Source organism: Podarcis raffonei, chromosome 18 (assembly GCF_027172205.1).
Source record: "Podarcis raffonei isolate rPodRaf1 chromosome 18, rPodRaf1.pri, whole genome shotgun sequence".
Taxonomy (NCBI): domain Eukaryota; kingdom Metazoa; phylum Chordata; class Lepidosauria; order Squamata; family Lacertidae; genus Podarcis; species Podarcis raffonei.
The window spans coordinates 12,378,027-12,391,555 of NC_070619.1; positions in this window are offsets into that span (position 1 = coordinate 12,378,027).

The following is a 13,529-nucleotide window of genomic DNA, read 5'->3' on the forward strand; positions in this document are numbered from 1 at the left end:
ACCCTTTTCATAGCTCTGTGGCCCCTCTGCCCCTATTCTACCTCTGAGAACCCTCTACTCCTTTTATAGCTCTGTGGCTCCTCTGCCCCCTATTCTACCTCTGAGACCCCTCTACCCTTTACATAGCTCTGTGGCTCCTCTGCCCCCTATTCTAGCTCTGAGACCCCTCTATCCTTTTCATAGCTCTGTGGCCCTTTTCATACCTCTTAGACCCCTCTACCCTTTTCATAGCTCTGTGGCTCCTCTGCCCCTATTCTAGCTCTGAGACCCCTCTACCCTTTTCATAGCTCTGTGGCTCCTCTGCCCCTTATTCTAGCTCTGAGACCCCTCTCTGCTTTTCATAGCTCTGTGGCCAAATGCCCCCTATTCTAGCTCTGAGACCCCTCTATCCTTTTCATAGCTCTGTGGCTACTTTGCCCCATTCTAGCTCTGAGACCCCTCTATGCTTTTCGTAGCTCTATTGCCACTTTGCCCTTATTCCAGCTCTCAGACCCCTCTACACTTTTCATAGCTCTGAGGGGTACAGGGACGACAGAGCTATGAAAAGTGTAGAGGGGTCTGAGAGCTGGAATAAGGGCAAAGTGGCGATAGAGCTACGAAAAGAATAGAGGGGTTTCAGAGCTAGGAAGGGGCAAAGTGGCCACAGAGCTATGAAAAGTATAGAGGGGTCTAAGAGGTAGGAAAGAGCCACAGAGCTATGAAAAGTGTAGAGGGGTCTCAGAGCTAAAATAGGGGCAGAAGAGCCACAGAGCTATGTAAAGGGTAGAGGGGTCTCAGAGGTAGAATAGGGGCAGAGGGGCCACAGAGCTATGAAAAGGGGTAGAGGGGTCTCAGAGGTACAATAGGGGGCAGAGGGGCCACAGAGCTATGTAAAGGGTAGAGGGGTCTCAGAGCTACAATAGGGGGCAGAGGGGCCACAGAGCTATGTAAAGGGTAGAGGGGTCTCAGAGCTAGAATAGGGGGCAGAGGAGCCACAGAGCTATGAAAAGGGGTAGAGGGGTCTCAGAGCTAGAATAGGGGGCAGAGGGGCCACAGAGCTATGTAAAGGGTAGAGGGGTCTCAGAGCTAGAATAGGGGGCAGAGGAGCCACAGAGCTATGAAAAGGATAGAGGGGTCTCAGAGCTACAATAGGGGGCAGAGGAGCCACAGAGCTATGTAAAGGGTAGAGGGGTCTCAGAGCTAGAATAGGGGGCAGAGGAGCCACAGAGCTATGAAAAGGAGTAGAGAGGTCTCAGAGCTACAATTGGGGGCAGAGGAGCCACAGAGCTATGAAAAGGAGTAGAGGGGTCTCAGAGGTACAATAGGGGGCAAAGGGGCCACAGAGCTATGAAAAGGATAGAGGGGTCTCAGAGCTCGAATAGGGGGCAGAGGAGCCACAGAGCTATGAAAAGGATAGAGGGGTCTCAGAGCTAGAATAGGGGGCGGAGAAGCCACAGAGCTATGTAAAGGGTAGAGGGGTTTCATTGTTAGCAAAGAGGCAGAGGGGCCACAGAGCTATGTAAAGGGTAGAGGGGTCTCAGAGCTAGAATAGGGGGCAGAGGAGCCACAGAGCTATGAAAAGGGTAGAGGGGTTTCATTGTTAGCAAAGAGGCAGAGGGGCCACAGAGCTATGTAAAGGGTAGAGGGGTCTCAGAGCTAGAATAGGGGGCAGAGGAGCCACAGAGCTATGTAAAGGGTAGAGGGGTCTCAGAGCTAAAATAGGGGCAGAAGAGCCACAGAGCTATGAAAAGGAGTAGAGGGGTCTCAGAGGTACAATAGGGGGCAAAGGGGCCACAGAGCTATGTAAAGGGTAGAGGGGTCTCAGAGCTAGAATAGGGGGCAGAGGGGCCACAGAGCTATGTAAAGGGTAGAGGGATCTCAGAGCTAGAATAGGGGGCAGAAGAGCCACAGAGCTATGAAAAGGAGTAGAGGGGTCTTAGAGGTATAATAGGGGGCAAAGGGGCCACAGAGCTATGTAAAGTGTAGAGGGGTCTCAGAGCTAGAATAGGGGGCAGAGAGGCCACAGAGCTATGAAAAGGATAGAGGGGTCTCAGAGCTACAATAGGGGGCAGAGGGGCCACAGAGCTATGTAAAGGGTAGAGGGGTCTCAGAGCTAGAATAGGGGGCAGAGGAGCCACAGAGCTATGAAAAGGGTAGAGGGGTCTCAGAGCTAGAATAGGGGGCAGAAGAGCCACAGAGCTATGAAAAGGAGTAGAGGGGTCTCAGAGGTACAATAGGGGGCAAAGGGGCCACAGAGCTATGTAAAGGGTAGAGGGGTCTCAGAGCTAGAATAGGGGGCAGAGGGGCCACAGAGCTATGTAAAGGGTAGAGGGATCTCAGAGCTAGAATAGGGGGCAGAGGAGCCACAGAGCTATGAAAAGGAGTAGAGGGGTCTCAGAGGTACAATAGGGGGCAAAGGGGCCACAGAGCTATGTAAAGGGTAGAGGGGTCTCAGAGCTAGAATAGGGGGCAGAGAGGCCACAGAGCTATGAAAAGGATAGAGGGGTCTCAGAGCTACAATAGGGGGCAGAGGAGCCACAGAGCTATGAAAAGGACTAGAGGGGTCTCAGAGCTACAATAGGGGGCAGAGGGGCCACAGAGCTATGTAAAGGGTAGAGGGGTCTCAGAGCTAGAATAGGGGCAGAGGAGCCACAGAGCTATGTAAAGGGTAGAGGGGTCTCAGAGCTAGAATAGGGGCAGAGGAGCCACAGAGCTATGTAATGGGTAGAGGGGTCTCAGAGCTAGAATAGGGGCAGAGGAGCCACAGAGCTATGTAAAGGGTAGAGGGGTCTCAGAGCTAGAATAGGGGGCAGAGGAGCCACAGAGCTATGAAAAGGAGTAGAGGGGTCTCAGAGCTACAATAGGGGGCAGAGGGGCCACAGAGCTATGTAAAGGGTAGAGGGGTCTCAGAGCTAGAATAGGGGGCAGAAGAGCCACAGAGCTATGAAAAGGAGTAGAGAGGTCTCAGAGCTACAATAGGGGGCAGAGGGGCCACAGAGCTATGTAAAGGGTAGAGGGGTCTCAGAGCTAGAATAGGGGGCAGAAGAGCCACAGAGCTATGAAAAGCGTAGAGGGGTCTCAGAGGTACAATAGGGGGCAAAGGGGCCACAGAGCTATGTAAAGTGTAGAGGGGTCTCAGAGCTAGAATAGGGGGCAGAGAGGCCACAGAGCTATGAAAAGGTTAGAGGGGTCTCAGAGCTACAATAGGGGGCAGAGGGGCCACAGAGCTATGTAAAGGGTAGAGGGGTCTCAGAGCTAGAATAGGGGGCAGAGGAGCCACAGAGCTATGAAAAGGGTAGAGGGGTCTCAGAGCTAGAATAGGGGGCAGAAGAGCCACAGAGCTATGAAAAGGAGTAGAGGGGTCTCAGAGGTACAATAGGGGGCAAAGGGGCCACAGAGCTATGTAAAGGGTAGAGGGGTCTCAGAGCTAGAATAGGGGGCAGAGGGGCCACAGAGCTATGTAAAGGGTAGAGGGATCTCAGAGCTAGAATAGGGGGCAGAAGAGCCACAGAGCTATGAAAAGGAGTAGAGGGGTCTCAGAGGTACAATAGGGGGCAAAGGGGCCACAGAGCTATGTAAAGGGTAGAGGGGTCTCAGAGCTAGAATAGGGGGCAGAGAGGCCACAGAGCTATGAAAAGGATAGAGGGGTCTCAGAGCTACAATAGGGGGCAGAGGGGCCACAGAGCTATGTAAAGGGTAGAGGGGTCTCAGAGCTAGAATAGGGGGCAGAGGAGCCACAGAACTATGAAAAGGGTAGAGGGGTCTCAGAGCTAGAATAGGGGGCAGAAGAGCCACAGAGCTATGAAAAGGAGTAGAGGGGTCTCAGAGCTAGAATAGGGGGCAGAGGAGCCACAGAGCTATGAAAAGGAGTAGAGGGGTCTCAGAGCTACAATAGGGGGCAGAGGGGCCACAGAGCTATGTAAAGGGTAGAGGGGTCTCAGAGCTAGAATAGGGGGCAGAAGAGCCACAGAGCTATGAAAAGGAGTAGAGAGGTCTCAGAGCTACAATAGGGGGCAGAGGGGCCACAGAGCTATGTAAAGGGTAGAGGGGTCTCAGAGCTAGAATAGGGGGCAGAAGAGCCACAGAGCTATGAAAAGCGTAGAGGGGTCTCAGAGGTACAATAGGGGGCAAAGGGGCCACAGAGCTATGTAAAGTGTAGAGGGGTCTCAGAGCTAGAATAGGGGGCAGAGAGGCCACAGAGCTATGAAAAGGTTAGAGGGGTCTCAGAGCTACAATAGGGGGCAGAGGGGCCACAGAGCTATGTAAAGGGTAGAGGGGTCTCAGAGCTAGAATAGGGGGCAGAGGAGCCACAGAGCTATGAAAAGGGTAGAGGGGTCTCAGAGCTAGAATAGGGGGCAGAAGAGCCACAGAGCTATGAAAAGGAGTAGAGGGGTCTCAGAGGTACAATAGGGGGCAAAGGGGCCACAGAGCTATGTAAAGGGTAGAGGGGTCTCAGAGCTAGAATAGGGGGCAGAGGGGCCACAGAGCTATGTAAAGGGTAGAGGGATCTCAGAGCTAGAATAGGGGGCAGAAGAGCCACAGAGCTATGAAAAGGAGTAGAGGGGTCTCAGAGGTACAATAGGGGGCAAAGGGGCCACAGAGCTATGTAAAGGGTAGAGGGGTCTCAGAGCTAGAATAGGGGGCAGAGAGGCCACAGAGCTATGAAAAGGATAGAGGGGTCTCAGAGCTACAATAGGGGGCAGAGGGGCCACAGAGCTATGTAAAGGGTAGAGGGGTCTCAGAGCTAGAATAGGGGGCAGAGGAGCCACAGAACTATGAAAAGGGTAGAGGGGTCTCAGAGCTAGAATAGGGGGCAGAAGAGCCACAGAGCTATGAAAAGGAGTAGAGGGGTCTCAGAGCTACAATAGGGGGCAAAGGGGCCACAGAGCTATGTAAAGGGTAGAGGGGTCTCAGAGCTAGAATAGGGGGCAGAGGAGCCACAGAGCTATGAAAAGGGGTAGAGGGGTCTCAGAGCTAGAATAGGGGCAGAGGAGCCACAGAGCTATGAAAAGGGTAGAGGGGTCTCAGAGCTACAATAGGGGGCAGAGGGGCCACAGAGCTATGTAAAGGGTAGAGGGGTCTCAGAGCTAGAATAGGGGCAGAGGAGCCACAGAGCTATGAAAAGGGTAGAGGGGTCTCAGAGGTACAATAGGGGGCAAAGGGGCCACAGAGCTATGTAAAGTGTAGAGGGGTCTCAGAGCTAGAATAGGGGGCAGAGAGGCCACAGAGCTATGAAAAGGATAGAGGGGTCTCAGAGCTACAATAGGGGGCAGAGGGGCCACAGAGCTATGTAAAGGGTAGAGGGGTCTCAGAGCTAGAATAGGGGGCAGAGGAGCCACAGAGCTATGAAAAGGGTAGAGGGGTCTCAGAGCTAGAATAGGGGGCAGAAGAGCCACAGAGCTATGAAAAGGAGTAGAGGGGTCTCAGAGGTACAATAGGGGGCAAAGGGGCCACAGAGCTATGTAAAGGGTAGAGGGGTCTCAGAGCTAGAATAGGGGGCAGAGGGGCCACAGAGCTATGTAAAGGGTAGAGGGATCTCAGAGCTAGAATAGGGGGCAGAAGAGCCACAGAGCTATGAAAAGGAGTAGAGGGGTCTCAGAGGTACAATAGGGGGCAAAGGGGCCACAGAGCTATGTAAAGGGTAGAGGGGTCTCAGAGCTAGAATAGGGGGCAGAGAGGCCACAGAGCTATGAAAAGGATAGAGGGGTCTCAGAGCTACAATAGGGGGCAGAGGGGCCACAGAGCTATGTAAAGGGTAGAGGGGTCTCAGAGCTAGAATAGGGGGCAGAGGAGCCACAGAACTATGAAAAGGGTAGAGGGGTCTCAGAGCTACAATAGGGGGCAGAGGGGCCACAGAGCTATGTAAAGGGTAGAGGGGTCTCAGAGCTAGAATAGGGGGCAGAAGAGCCACAGAGCTATGAAAAGGGTAGAGGGGTCTCAGAGCTAGAATAGGGGGCAGAGGGGCCACAGAGCTATGTAAAGGGTAGAGGGCTTTCATTGTTAGCAAAGGGGCAGAGAGGCCACAGAGCTATGAAAAGGTTAGAGGGGTCTCAGAGCTAGAATAGGGGGCAGAGGAGCCACAGAGCTATGTAAAGGATAGAGGGGTCTCAGAGGTAGAATAGGGGGCAGAGGAGCCACAGAGCTATGAAAAGGGTAGAGGGGTCTCAGAGCTAGAATAGGGGGCAGAATAGCCACAAAGCTATGAAAAGGGTAGAGGGGTCTCAGAGCCATAATAGGGGGCAGAGGGGCCACAGAGCTATGTAAAGGGTAGAGGGGTCTCAGAGCTAGAATAGGGGCAGAGGAGCCACAGAGCTATGAAAAGGGGTAGAGGGGTCTCAGAACTACAATAGGGGGCAGAGGGGCCACAGAGCTATGTAAAGGGTAGAGGGCTTTCATTGTTAGCAAAGGGGCAGAGAGGCCACAAAGCTATGAAAAGGTTAGAGGGGTCTCAGAGCTAGAATAGGGGGCAGAGGAGCCACAGAGCTATGTAAAGGATAGAGGGGTCTCAGAGGTAGAATAGGGGGCAGAGGAGCCACAGAGCTATGAAAAGGGTAGAGGGGTCTCAGAGCTAGAATAGGGGGCAGAAGAGCCACAGAGCTATGAAAAGGGTAGAGGGGTCTCAGAGCTAGAATAGGGGGCAGAAGAGCCACAGAGCTATGTAAAGGGTAGAGGGGTCTCAGAGCTAGAACAGGGGCAGAGGAGCCACAGAGCTATGAAAAGGGGTAGAGGGGTCTCAGAGCTAGAATAGGGGGCAGAGGAGCCACAGAGCTATGAAAAGGGTAGAGGGGTTTCATTGTTAGCAAAGGGGCAGAGGGGCCACAGAGCTATGAAAAGGGTAGAGGGGTCTCAGAGCTAGAATAGGGGCAGAGGAGCCACAGAGCTATGTAAAGGGTAGAGGGGTTTCATTGTTAGCAAAGGGGCAGAGGGGCCACAGAGCTATGTAAAGGGTAGAGGGGTCTCAGAGCTAGAATAGGGGGCAGAGAAGCCACAGAGCTATGTAAAGGGTAGAGGGGTCTCAGAGGTAGGAAAGGGGCAGAGGGGCCACAGAGCTATGAAAATGGTAGAGGGGTCTCAGAGCTAGAATAGGGGGCAGAGAAGCCACAGAGCTATGTAAAGGGTAGAGGGGTCTCAGAGGTAGGAAAGGGGCAGAGGGGAGACTTCCGGTCGGCGCCAGCGATTAATGGCGGGTTCCCTCTGAGCTCCGGAGGGAACCGGCTCCGTGAAGCATGGGTCTGGCCGCTGCGGCGAAGCGGAGACCCGAAGAAATCGCAGGCGGTGAAGCCTGCGAACTCGGAGACTCGGCGGGCTCCATTTGCGCCCCCCCCCCGACTGCAAGGGAGCCTTTTTAAAGGCTTCTGAACGGAGCGGGGTTGAGCGGCGCGGAGCTGAGAGTCGTCTACCATCTTCGCGGGGTGAAGCCGCAAGCCATTGTCGGAGAGCGCAGATTCCTTTCTGGAAATTTGGAACTGAAAGCAACTACCTGTGAGTAGGGGTAAGAAGCAAAAATTTTTACCAAAAAATCTAAGCAAATTTGGCACCAAAACGGGAGAAGTTTAAACAGGAAGTCTGCTTCTCCCGACTTGTAGACAGAACAAAGCAAAGAGATTGTAAAGCAGTAACTTTGGAAGACGTTCTTTAAAAATCCTAAATCCACCACCGAAAAAGAAGGATCCCCCTCCTCTTAGCAGGGGTGGAGGGGTAAATTTAGAGCACTAATTTCCTGCAAAGACAGCGAGAAGTATAGTTTTATCTGCTGCCTCTAAAACCTGGAACGGACTGCATTTGACAGCTGTCAAAGTGCTAAGGGTAAAGAATACTGATACTCTGTGAAAAGATACAATTGCTTTTAAAACGGACTTGGATATAAAAGTAACTTTTGATTGAAAGTGTGTATAGTTAAAGAACAAAGGGGAGTTACTAGGACTATATTTGTTGCAACTGAAATTGGAAGTGTGTCCCCCTAGAGGAGATTTGTTGTAGCAAGTACCAAGCTACAAAACAACTGAGCCTGGAAAATTCTTTTCCAAAACAAAGTGACTAGGCGTGAGACTGACCTTGGACTGTGTATGGGAGTGCTATGGCAGATGAGAAGGGCAAGATAGAACAGACGGAAGAAAAGACGCTCAGGTCTGGGAAACAATACAAAATAGATATTGCTCAGCAGAGAAGGGCCTCAACATCTGGAGCAGTTGGTTCAGCAGGAGTTACGGTTTCACAACAAAGGCTAAAGGCTATGTCATCTCAAGATCCACTTGCTCAGGCACTTAGCAAAATTAATGCATCACTGGAAAATCTAGCTAAACAGGTTGCAGAGACAAATAAGCAAGTAGCTGAGGCCTCAGCAAAAATTGATCTGAATACTACAAGCATAAATTTGAATACTACAAGCATAAATGAATTGGGAAAGAAGGTGAATTCTAACACACAGTCTATTGAGAAGCTATTAGAGGAATCGGCTTCGACCAGGAAATTAGCTGAGGAAGCAAAGGAGATTGCAACTGCTGTTCAGGAGAAGATACCACCGGTATATAAGAAACTAGAGGACCATGATTTGACCTTGTCTATGCTGGAACTCCAAGGGAAAGAGAGGAACTTAAGACTCCGGGCAGTACCAGAAAAAGAGCAGGACAATTTGGTGGACTATCTTACAAAGGAACTTACAGAATTTTGGCCAAAAGATCTGGGGAAGGAAGAAATTAAGATAGTGAGTGCTTTTAGGATTGGCAGGAAACAAAGAAAGAACAGAGCAACAAAAGAAGAAAGAGATAAAATTCTGAATCTACAGTACCAAAGAACCCTGGAAATTGAAGACTCTTTTGTGGAAATCTTCAGGGGTATACCTAAACTTATACTGGATGTCAGGGCCCACTATAGAGATCTGGTGGACCTATTGAAAAGAAATAGAATTCCCTTCAGATGGGAATTTCCCCAAGGCCTATCTTTCAAATTTAAAGGAAGTAAAATAAGAATAAGGACTGTGGAGGACAAAGACAAATTCTTGAATGAACACGAGGAGAATTTACAGAAGGGAGTGATTGGAGAGGAGCCAACCGTTTCAGAAGAAATTCGAGACATAGCAAACTTATCATTTGGACTTTCTGAACCGGGGAAAGATACACTACCGACAGAGGAAGAACAACAACTGGGTGCAGTCGGCGGGAGTAAGTAATCCACTATGGCTCTGCAACTTCTAAGTTGGAATTGTAATGGTCTCAATTCCCCCCAAAAGAGGAAAAGTGTATTTCATATATTAAGAAAAGAACAATTGGATTTGATTTGTCTACAGGAAACACATGTAATGAGGCTCCACAGGAGGTTGCTCATAAATAAGAGATTGGGACAAGAATTTATTTCATCTGACAAGGTTAAAAAAAGAGGAGTTGTGATATATGCAAAGGAGAAATTCACACCGAAACAAATTTTTAAGGATGAACAAGGAAGGTATTTGGCTATTGAAATTCAACTACAAGGAGAGAAATTTCTGATTGTAGGGGTCTATGCACCGAATGAGGGGAAATCTGAATTTTTTAAGAAGTTGCATGAAGTTCTTCTGGACTATATGGACTATAATATAATCTTAATGGGAGATATGAATGGAGTTGTTTCTACAAATATGGACAAGGCACAAAGACAGGTAATTACCAAAGATGGTAGATTACCAAAGACTTTTTTTGAATTGACTGACAATATGGACTTGATTGACATTTGGAGAACTAAGAACCCCCTGGGGAGAGAGGGAACTTTCTTCTCTGAAGCCAAGATGACATGGACTAGAATTGACCAAATTTGGATTACTAGAGGAATGGCACCAAAGATAAAGAAAGTGGAAATCTGCCCTAAAACTTGCTCAGACCATAACGCTGTAAAGATGGAGATGAAGCAAACAACACCCGGCTCCTTTAGATGGAGGATGAATGACACCCTACTTAGAGATGAAGAAGTATACAAAAAGGCCCAAAAAACTTTGAGAGACTATTTTGAAATAAATTTGACTACTAATGTTGAAAAAAGAATAATTTGGGATGCCAGTAAAGCCGTGATGAGAGGGTTTCTGATTCAACAGAATGCAATAAAGAAGAGAAGTCGAAATGAGAAAAAGGATAAAATTCTGGAGAAAATAAAAGAAGGAGAGAAAAAACTGAGAGTAAAGCCAAAGTCACAGAAATAAAGTTACTTCAGGTACAATACATGGAATTGATGAACCAGGAAATAGAATGGAAAATTAAACAAATGAGACAGAAGACATTTGAATCAGCAAACAAATGTGGGAAACTGCTAGCATGGCAGCTGAAAAAAAAAATTAAATACAATTACAAATCTGGAAGTGGAAGGAAAAGATATACATAACCCAATTGAGATTAGAAACTGCTTCCAGAAGTATTTTAAACAACTATATGCACAAGGGCCACAGAACGAAATGGACATAGATCAATTCTTGAAGATAAATGGATTACAAAAAATTTCACAAGAAAGTAAACTTATGTTGAACTGTAAAATACCTGACCAGGAGATAGAAGGTGCCATTCAAAATATGCAAGTAGGCAAATCTCCAGGACCGGATGGGTTGTCTTCCTGCTACTATAGACTTTTGAAAGAGTGGCTATTGCAACCATTGAAGGAAGTTTGCAATGAAATTCTGGAGGGGAAAAGGGCTCCAGAATCGTGGAAAGAGGCCTACATTACACTAATACCAAAAACAGAGACTGAAAAGACTCAACTTAGGAACTATCGTCCCATATCCCTATTAAATGTGGATTACAAAATCTTTGCTGACATTTTAGCTAAGAGACTGAAAAAAGTACTGATTGAGGAGATTCATAAGGACCAAGCGGGCTTTCTTCCGGGTAGACATCTTTCTGATAACTTAAGGAACATAATTGACATTTTGGAAAAGCTAGAAGTGAACATAAATACTAAGGCAGTTCTGATATTTGTGGACGTGGAGAAAGCCTTTGACAACATTTCTTGGAGCTTTATGAAAAAGAACCTACAGGGTATGGGGGTAGGCCATGGTTTTGAGAATGGTATTGGTGCAATATATTCAGAACAAACAGCCAAACTAATTGTAAATAATGTGGTCACAGAACAGTTCAAGATAGAAAAAGGGACACGAAAGGGATGCCCAATTTCCCCTCTGCTCTTTATATCGGTCCTGGAGGTTCTGCTGAATATGATTAGAAGGGACCGGATGGTTAAAGGGATACAGGTCGGAGCCAAACAATTCAAATTAAGAGCATTTGCAGATGATCTAGTTTTGACACTACAGGAGCCAGAATCTAGTACTAAAAGAGTTTTAGATTTAATTCAAGAATTTGGTCAGGTTGCTGGGTTTAGATTGAACAAGTTAAAAACCAAGGTTCTCGAGAAAAACTTAACACCGATTGAGAGAGAGAAGTTTCAGAATGAAACAGGTCTGACTGTGGTTAAGAAAGTGAAATATTTGGGGATTAATATGACAGCTAAAAATGGGAATTTGTTTAAAGATAATTATGAAAAATGTTGGGCTGAAGTGAAAAAAGATTTAGAAATTTGGTCGAATTTGAAGCTTTCCTTGTTGGGTCGAATTGCAGCTATAAAGATGAATGTATTGCCTAGAATGTTGTTTTTGTTTCAAACTTTGCAAATTTTGGACAAAATGGACTGTTTCAAGAAGTGGCAGAAAGACATTTCTAAATTTGTCTGGCAGGGCAAGAAGCCTAGAATAAAATTTAAGATACTAACTGATATAAAGGAAAGAGGTGGATTTGCCCTGCCAGACTTTAAACTCTATTATGAATCAGCAGCATTCTGCTGGTTGAAAGACTGGCTGCTTCTTGAGAACACAGACATTTTGGATCTTGAAGGTTTTAACAATGTATTTGGGTGGCATGCATATTTGTGGTACGACAAGGTTAAAGCACACAAAGCTTTCAAAAACCATATTGTCAGGAGAGCACTGTTTAATGTTTGGACTAGATATAAGGATCTATTGGAAAATAAAACTCCAAGGTGGTTGTCACCAATGGAGGCTAAGGCTCAGAGAAAACTTAAAATGGAGGCCAAATGGCCAAAATATTGGGAAATTTTGGAACAAGAAGGGGACAGACTGAAATTGCAGAGTTTTGAGAAACTGAAAGATAAAGTGCGAGATTGGCTTCATTATTACCAGATAATGGAGGTTTACAATTCGGACAAGAAAGTTGGTTTCCAGGTGGAAAAATCTAAATTGGAAACAGAATTGTTAGAATCCAAAACTAAGACTTTGTCAAAAATGTATAACTTGCTGCTGAAATGGAATACTCAGGATGAGACGGTTAAATCTGTAATGATTAAGTGGGCACAAGACGTTGGACATAATATTATGTTTGCTGACTGGGAACAGTTGTGGACCACCGGGATTAAATTTACGGCATGTAATGCCTTAAGAGGAAATATTATGAAAATGATATATAGGTGGTACATGACCCCAGTCAAGCTTGCAAAAATCTATCATCTGCCCGATAACAAATGTTGGACATGTAAGGAAAATGAAGGTACATTATTTCACCTTTGGTGGACGTGCCCCAGGATTAAGGCTTTCTGGGAAATGATATATAATGAATTGAAAAAGGTATTTAAATATACCTTCTTGAAGAAACCAGAGGCCTTTCTCTTGGGCATGGCTGGCCAAGTGGTGCCAAAGAAGGACAGAACTTTTTTTATGTATGCTACAACAGCAGCAAGAATACTCATCGCAAAGTATTGGAAGACGCAAGATCTACCCACTCTGGAAGAATGGCAGATGAAACTGATTGACTGTATGGGATCGGCAGAAATGACGAGCAGAATCCGTGACCAGGGAGAAGAGTCGGCAGAAGAAGACTGGAAAAAATTTAAGGACTATTTACAGAAATATTGTAAAATTAAGGAAAGTTAAATGGTGTTGGATTGAAATTGAGTGGTTTCTAGCTGTAATGATATAAAGGAACATAGATGGGGGAAAAGGGTTTGAAAAATAAGGTTATATTATAAGCTGTAATGCTTTAAGTGAAGGATTTGCTGAACAAATAATTTTAATTGGAATACGAGGAGGAGAAGTATGAGGAGGTCTGAGAAATTTGTTATTGAAAAGTATGTTTTATGAACTATATGTCTTTTTTAATTTTTTTGTTTGTTCTGTTTTTGTTTGTTTGTTTAAAAAATTGGAAAATTTAATAAATATCTTTTTTAAAAAAAGGAAAGGGGCAGAGGGGCCACAGAGCTATGAAAAGGGCTAGAGGGGTCTCAGAGCTAGAATAGGGGGCAGAGGAGCCACAGAGCTATGTAAAGGGGTAGAGGGGTCTCAGAGGTAGAATAGGGGCAGAGGGGCCACAGAGCTAGGAAAAGGGTAGAGGGGTCTCAGAGGTAGGAAAGGGGCAGAGGGGCCACAGAGCTATGAAAAGGGTAGAGGGGTCTCAGAGCTAGAATAGGGGGCAGAGGAGCCACAGAGCTATGTAAAGGGGTAGAGGGGTCTCAGAGGTAGAATAGGGGCAGAGGGGCCACAGAGCTAGGAAAAGGGTAGAGGGGTCTCAGAGGTAGGAAAGGGGCAGAGG